This window comes from Ziziphus jujuba, chromosome 9, assembly GCF_031755915.1.
Source record: "Ziziphus jujuba cultivar Dongzao chromosome 9, ASM3175591v1".
Classification (NCBI taxonomy): Eukaryota; Viridiplantae; Streptophyta; class Magnoliopsida; order Rosales; family Rhamnaceae; genus Ziziphus; species Ziziphus jujuba.
This window is the reverse complement of record NC_083387.1, coordinates 25,637,008-25,644,870: the sequence shown is the minus strand read 5'-3', so window position 1 is coordinate 25,644,870 and position 7,863 is coordinate 25,637,008. Positions and strand designations below refer to the sequence as shown.

Here is a 7,863-nt window from a genome sequence, read left to right as displayed (position 1 = left end):
GACGACGGATGCACAGACCATTGATTTGGTTAGTTAATTACCTTAATTAGCGGAGGTTGATGAGCAGGGAGAGAAACTGTATAGCAGAAGTTGATGACCAAGGACAGAAACTACGTGGTCTGTTTGAGCGCTTAATTGGTGCTTATAATATGATGGGTGGTTTTATATTGAATCCACTTCTTTGAACTTTATTCTTGATTTCTCAGTAAAGAAATCTCATATTCTACTTCTTGTTGCCTTCTAAATGTGGTAAATGTTTAACGTTCTTGAAAAATTAGAATAGGTTGGACCTATATAGGTCGTCCTTCTCTAGTCTCTCATAAACATATAGGATGCATGTTGTAAAAGAAATCTCTTATTCTTAAATGTAAAACAAAGATAAGTGTCAATGGTCTCAAAATTTTGTCAAGGGTTAACTTCCTTGCCAAGACATTTTATTCCTCCCTTGGTACTACTTACACATGCTGGTTAATTTTTTGTTCCTTTTTTTTCTTGTACCAAATAATATTTAACTAGCTAATTCAAATATTCTTCACCTTTACAATTTTTTGTTTGTAAATAGTTATCATTATTATTCCACTATAGACATTGCTTCTTCTTCTTCTTCTTTTTTTTTTTTTTTTTTTTTCCCTTCTTAAAGTTACTTTAATAAAGCATAAATAAATGAATAAGGCCCCCTAATAACACCAATATCAAGGGCATGTATACGTTTTATAATAAAACTGAAGTTATGTAACCTATATAAGATTACTATTGCATATATTTGTGTATATATAAACACGATTTTGTTACAATTGGTGATTATAGTGTGGATGACCAATACTTGTCCTTTTAAAAATAAGCGTGTACAAAAATTTACATGCTTGTCTCTTCAAGAATAGATATGTAAATAATTTAGGTGCCTACTATCAATCATTATTTTTAGCAAAATTCTAAATAAACGTATATTTCTTACACGTTAGAGTTATCTTCTAAGAGTTATCTCATAGTTTATGTCATACCATTAGTATACTAATGAGTTAACATCTTAAAATTATCTTTCAGCTTACCCTGGAAATACTAATGAGTTAACATCTTAAAATTATCTTTCAGCTTACCCTGGAAAAGATTGTGATATATACACTAAAAGTGGGACCCAGGGTGGCGCGGTGGGGTTGGTGGAATAAAAGTAAGAAAATTCTTTATTATTATTATTAGTATTATTATTATTATTGTTTTTGGCTGGGAGGATAAAAGTAAGAAAATTCATTAAAAGAATAGTGAAGACAATATCATTCTGTAGCAACCGGGTCAAACAAAGTGGCCCAATCGATAAAATACAGTGTGTGTACATACTACATTTAAGTTGAAGGCACATGGTGAGTGGGACAACTTACGAATACTTGCAAAGCGTGACTGTCAGTCCTTTTTTCACATCCTTCGTGGTAGCTCCATAAATTTTTTTTTCAAGGGGGTATATTTTGATTTTTCTTCCTTTTAGTTAAATACATGTTTTAAACAATATATGTGATAATACATAATTTATCAATTAAAATTAATTGGATAAAAATTACAATTGAAAGTAAAATAAAAACCAAAAAGAATATTAATAAAAAAATAAAACAAATTGTTTGGCTATATATATTATATTAGGTACATATAAAAATTTTCGCATAAGTAAAAATGTGTATAAAAAAAATTCAATTAGTAAAAATTGAAATTAAGACCTTTATTAGCTATATGTTAAGCCAAACAACGAAGTATGACAAGTAAAACTTTAATTAAGATAATATAATAAATTTATAAAATATGGAAAGATAGACTATAATTTTGTAATTAATTTCAATAGTTTTCTTTTTTTTTTTTTTTTTTTTTGGTTTGCCGAATCAATTAACGTCGATCGATAGCTTAATAGAGACTAGTTTTGATCATCGAATTGAAGAAAACAAAAGCTAAATTCAAGCCAAACACAAATAAAAGAAGAAGAAAAATTTAAGAGGGGACACTATTTCAATTTAAAGGAAAAAATTAAAAATATCTAAAAATAAAAAATAAAAAATAAATAAAAAAATTTAAAAAAAAAAAACTTTGAGGGGACGTGTATCTCACCTGGGCACACGGTGGATCCTCCATTTCAAATAGGTTGAAAGTATCACTTTGTTAATTAAAGCTCGTATGTTAAGAAATTTAAAAGATGTTAAAGCTGAAATAATATAGTATTTATCAATAAATAATATATATTTAAATTTTTTGAATTATGTTTAGAGTTTTGAATGAAATGAGTTAGTATATTAGAAAAGAAGAAAAAAGAGAGGAAAAAAGAATATAAATTGATAAGGAAAGAGCAAAGGGAAAAAGCTAATTTAGAATTCACACTATCTATCGGATTTTTTATAAATAGAAAATTTGTTAGATAAGTTTTATTTTTTTTTTTAACAAACCTCTTATATAATATCATTGGAATTTTATTTTTTTTTTCCAAAAGGCTACTTGTCAATCTAACGTAGTATAGAGTTTTTTAGATGAATAGAACTAATGAATATTCCATTAGAGATGCTCTCAATATTGAATTAATTACCTTCTATGCTCACTTTTTGTATATTAGGTTTTTAGTTGAACATAAATTTAAAAGAGTAGCATGTAAAAACTAAATAGATTAGCAAAAATGTGAAGTCGCCTTCCCAGTTTATCCCAAAAAAAAAAAAAAATGTAGATTACATAATTATTAGCCACATTTTCCTATTTGCAAGGATGAAGTACGCCAATAATAATCTTATTATTGTCCAACTCAATTCAATGAGATATGGGGAAAGCAATATAAAAATTATAAATTAGACTAGACTAGAAAACTAAATATATTTACCAAATACCTACAAAGATCATATACGAGTCCCGAAATTGGATGGGATGCTAATAGGGCCCGAATTGGAGTAACAATTGATCCCTTCAAGTTCAACAACAACAACCGAAAAAAAAAAGAGTTAAATAAATTAAATTAAATTAAATTAAACTGCTGTTACAAGAATTACTAATAGACATTGATAAAAATCTAACGACATAAAAATAAACATTTTTAAAATTACACAACATGCATGCTAAATCATATTAGAAAAAGGAGAGAAGGGAGTTGACAGCTAAAGCTTTTTGGATATGCATTAATGCTTAATCCAAGCGAGTAGAGCTACATTTGGTTGTTCAGAGTGTGAATTAAAATAATGCACTAACACTATCCCAACTCAATCAAGACTGAGCTAAATAATGTTGCTTGAACCAAATAATTTTGAATTAAAATTCTTTCAAGTCTTGTTGTATGATTTGAAGAAGACATCCTTCAATACTCCAACACGCTTACATTAGATTCTGCATATATGGATAATTGTTAAAACCTAGCATGAACAATACAAAATAAAAAAGTTAACTTCACCATTACACAATATAACATAAACTATTTGCAAATAAAAATCATCATTAAAAGAATAACTTCATATAATATTCACCATAAAATTTTACCTCTTTATATAGTTTTTATCCCATTACAATCTGATCAGTTGTTCATCCGTCTTGATTTCAACGTAGTATTTAACACATCCGTGATTTAAAAAATTTCATCTGTGATTTTTCACCATACAAATAATCTATTGGTCACAAATTAAGTCAAGTAAAATAACAAAGATTTAACATCTCACTGAACCATCAATCTTAATACTATCTTCATTGGCATAACTTCCAATGGCTTGTCAGTCCAAAACTTATAAAAATTGGTCTTCTTGCTAAGTAATGTTGAAGTTAGCAAACATATTCATAGAATCATTGGGTACAATTTAATTGGAAATCAAAACTATTTAAATATATCTTGACGAATATTAATGATCAGTTAAGCATATTTAATTTGTAGAACATGTAAGAAGAATATATCAAATAAAAATGATAGTTTACCTCTCATCCGATTAACTTTTGGTAAAAATAGTAATTTAACTTAGTATTATATTCATCAAAATTCAAAAAATTTTAAATTCAAAACTTAATAGCTTCATCTAATATCCAAGATAAATGAGCATATGTGAGGGAAGAGAAAGGAGTATTAGAAATAAAAATATATAAAAACTAGTAATAATAAAAATCCCATCAACTTTTATTTTTGGAAGAAATATTAATTTAACTAGTATAAACTGTAGCCCAATTAGTATCATATATTTTAAAACTTTGCACTTTCAGAACTCCTGCACTCGATGATCACCACATATTTCTAGCTTATAAAGTCATCCTCCCCTTGATTTTTAATTTCCACATGAACATTTGCATAACTGCAACAATAAATGAATAAAATAAACTAAGAAATTGTCTTTAAAAATTCACTTTTGCAAACTTTAGAAGCATACCCCAATATCTGAAATGCAGTAAAATGCATCTTGAAAAAACGAAAAAGCTTAAATCAGCTACGTGTTATTCACAAACTTAGATTTTTTCTTTTTTTTTTCTTTTAAATAACAAAAGGTTATGGAACAATGTGATATATTTTCATAAAACTCGCTTTCAAGTACTCTATGCTAATGGGGGAAAAAAATCAGACTTTGCAAAACCCAACCAGGCAACAGCCTCAAAGCCAAGTATACAAAAAAATGAAAAAAAAAGTACCAGAGAGAGCAGCCAGCCAAAAAGGGCTTCAAAAGATTTAATATCCTCTTTTGAATCCTTTATGTGCTTTTATATTTATTTTATTTTATTTTTTGTTAAAAGGTGTAGTTGGTGGGATGTTCTTCACTTCTTCTCTTCTAGCTTCTCTGTTTTCCTGGGTGAAGGAGGGACGCTGCTTTCAGTTTGTAGGGCCATAGGTGCGATCAGAATTGAAACAGGACCGTTCTGTTTAATTTTCTTACAAAAATTTCACTTATACTTTAAAATTATTAGTAAAATTAAAAACATGAGTGAAAAGGAAAATATTTTGAGTTTAAAACCTATATATATATATATATATATTCAATTAAGTATTTTTGAGTTTATTAAATTTTTTCTCTTGTAGTTTATTTTTAAAAACACGAGTGAAATAGGAAAACATTTTGAGTTTATTTTTAGAATATAAATATTTTCAATTAAGAATTCTTTTTTTTTTTAAACTCGGGTGAAGGGGGAAAATAAACTACAAGGTTTTATAAAACATTTTATCTCTTTCAACAAGTTATTATATTCCAGCCCTAATCCCCTTTTCAAATCAAATCTCTCTCTACGCCCATACGGTGCTTCATCGGCTTTCAATGGTGTTCATCGCCTTTCTTCGGCAAGGCCCCTCTCTCTCGCTCTTAGGTAATCTCACTAACTGTCACTCGCTTTTAGGATCTATTTTCTCGCCCTTCAATTGCTTTTCTATTTGTATTTGTCAAAAATCTTCTGGAACTTCGGAGAATTCTTCATAGGATCTGTAGAATCTCTCTCTCTCTCTCTCTCTCTCTATATATATATATATATATATATATTTCTATAATTTGAATTAATTAATTTTTTTAAAATTTTTATCAGGTAATGATTATGCTTTAGTTATTTCACATTCTCTGATTTGGATATGTAATCGTGCTGTAAAGCGGTTCATTTTGATTTGTATGTATAATCGTTCACATATGGTGGTATAATCTGATTTTGGTCTGCTGAGTTGTCTCCTTTGATTTGTATGTATAATCTTGTATTATGGGTATATAGTGGCTCAATTTGAGTTCAGAGTAAGTGAAAGGGAAAACATTGGATATTTTAGCTGTATGTATATATCATTTTTTTTTCCTCTTATGGAAATAGTTGGAAAATATGAAATTTTGTGTTATGAACAATTTTACTGTACTTTTGTTTACTGCTGCATGAAAAATATATCAAAAGAGAAAACAAAAAATAAAAATAAAAAAGAGAAATGTGAGATTGAGTTTTGCTTACGACAAAATGGAAGTTAAGAGAGAAAAAAAAAAAAAATGAGAAAATAGATCGTAAAGAAGAAATGAAAAAGTTATAACAAGAATTTGGATGATTGTTTGTGTGAAGGTACTCTTAATTAATCAACTTTACAGAAGGATCTTGTTAGTTAATTTAGATATGCTATCTTGCCTTTAATGATATATACACTAGCTTAAACTCTCCTTCCAAGCTAAGCAATTGGAAATCAAGTGCTGGTGATCCAAGGTTATATATATACATATATATATATATATATATATGTATATAACCTTGGACTCTCTGGATCAATATGTTGCCAGCTTTCAAGCTTGACATCTTCGTTTCACCTGTGAGGCATAGTTTATTAAAATAAGTATTTTAAGTTTCCTACGTTTTAGTAGCTTAACCTGAAGATGATGCATGTATATATTGGTCATAGTACAGTAATTTAAACAAAAAAACCAGTTTACAATATCTGTAAACGATGTACATGAAGTCATCATTTGTTTTAAATGTTAAATTTATATTCAAAGTTCTTTAATAGAACTTCACCAATAATGTGCCTTTATTCAATTTCTCAGATGACAAATCTTGAGTACTTGTAAGCAAAAAATTAACTAATTTGGCATAACATTTGATATAAGCAGTTTATGTATTATTTCTCGGGGATTTTGTATAATGGGAGCGGTAATCTTGGTAATAATCAGTTAAGTGGACAATTGAGCGGTCATTTCAACAGCTGCCTATATTGATAGAGCTGTATGTACCATTTAGAATCACTTTGTTTCCAGTTACTTAGATATGTTCTCTGATTTTACTCAATAACAGACAATTTGCCTAAGAGTTTCTCAAAGAACTCAAGCCTCACTGCATTGTAAGAAACGTGCACATGTCTTTCTACAGGAATTTGCAAAAGATTAAATTCAATGATAAAATCGATGCCTTCCGTTGGATGATTTGTCTGTCAATCTTCTGTACCAAAATTTATCTAGTGTCTATATTTTCCAGTATTATATTAAGTTCCATTAACAATTAATTACTAGTGAAGTGCAATTTACTGATCCATTTATAATTTTATGACTAAATCTGTTATGTATAGTGTGGTCACTATTTTTTACATGTTGTAGTCATATCATGCTGTACGCCATGGCATGTTCTCGTGTCCCATCTTTTCAAGAGAATGTTTGGTATATCTGGTAAATCTCAATATATTTAGTGTGCAGTGTGTTCTGCCGACTCTTATTTTGTTTCACTCTTTTTTATCTACCTCTTCATACCTTTTTTGTGTTCTGCATGCATCTGATGACTCGCAAATGCACTAGTACTGGAAGTGGATATTTGTAGGACAAATGGACTTTCGAATGTGATGTTTAATTGAGTTTGATATTTTTCAACTTGAGGAGTGTAGAAGAGAACTAATTAGTCTGAAAAAGCCTTTTAAAAAAAATAATTCAGGAAATCTGTTTCAATACATAGGGCAGCAAAAGCAGGGGCAGAATGTAGGACAATTGGACAGTTGGCAGAATGGACCAATAGCTCACTAAGGTCCAATATCTGAGCATCTTCATAGCACTACCTCACAAGTGACTTTGTAGCTTTGCTATGTGTGCTAGTTGTTGGGGAATTTAGATTTTGTGATGTGAAAATGAGACTTTTTATTTGTTGTTGATTTACATATGATGGAATAGGTGCAATAGTTTGGACCACGATGGTTGAATCTATGAAAGAGTAACATTGATGTTTGAGCAGTTTAGGTGCTAATATTCAAATTCAGGATTTTTAGAATTCAGATTATGGGACTTTCAATATCATAATGACTACAGACAGTGAATGGGGTTGAAAATCTTTGGCTTTTCCAACAATATTCAGATAGAAGTTGTTAAAATGAAATAACATGTGGTAAATGTTGCTAAAACTTAAGAGACTTTTTAACAACATTCATGAAGGTGTTGTTAAAAGGAAACAACAAGA

At 29.0% G+C, this 7,863-nt stretch overlaps 1 long non-coding RNA gene across 1 annotated transcript; it reads left to right on the top strand.

The window, feature by feature from the left end:
* The first annotated feature begins 4,231 nt into the window (after positions 1–4,231).
* LOC132805369 (uncharacterized) lies at positions 4,232–7,144 on the top strand. The gene is made up of 2 exons (XR_009640750.1): positions 4,232–5,280; positions 6,796–7,144. It is a non-coding gene; the product is annotated as an uncharacterized LOC132805369 (long non-coding RNA).
* The last annotated feature ends 719 nt before the right edge of the window (positions 7,145–7,863 follow it).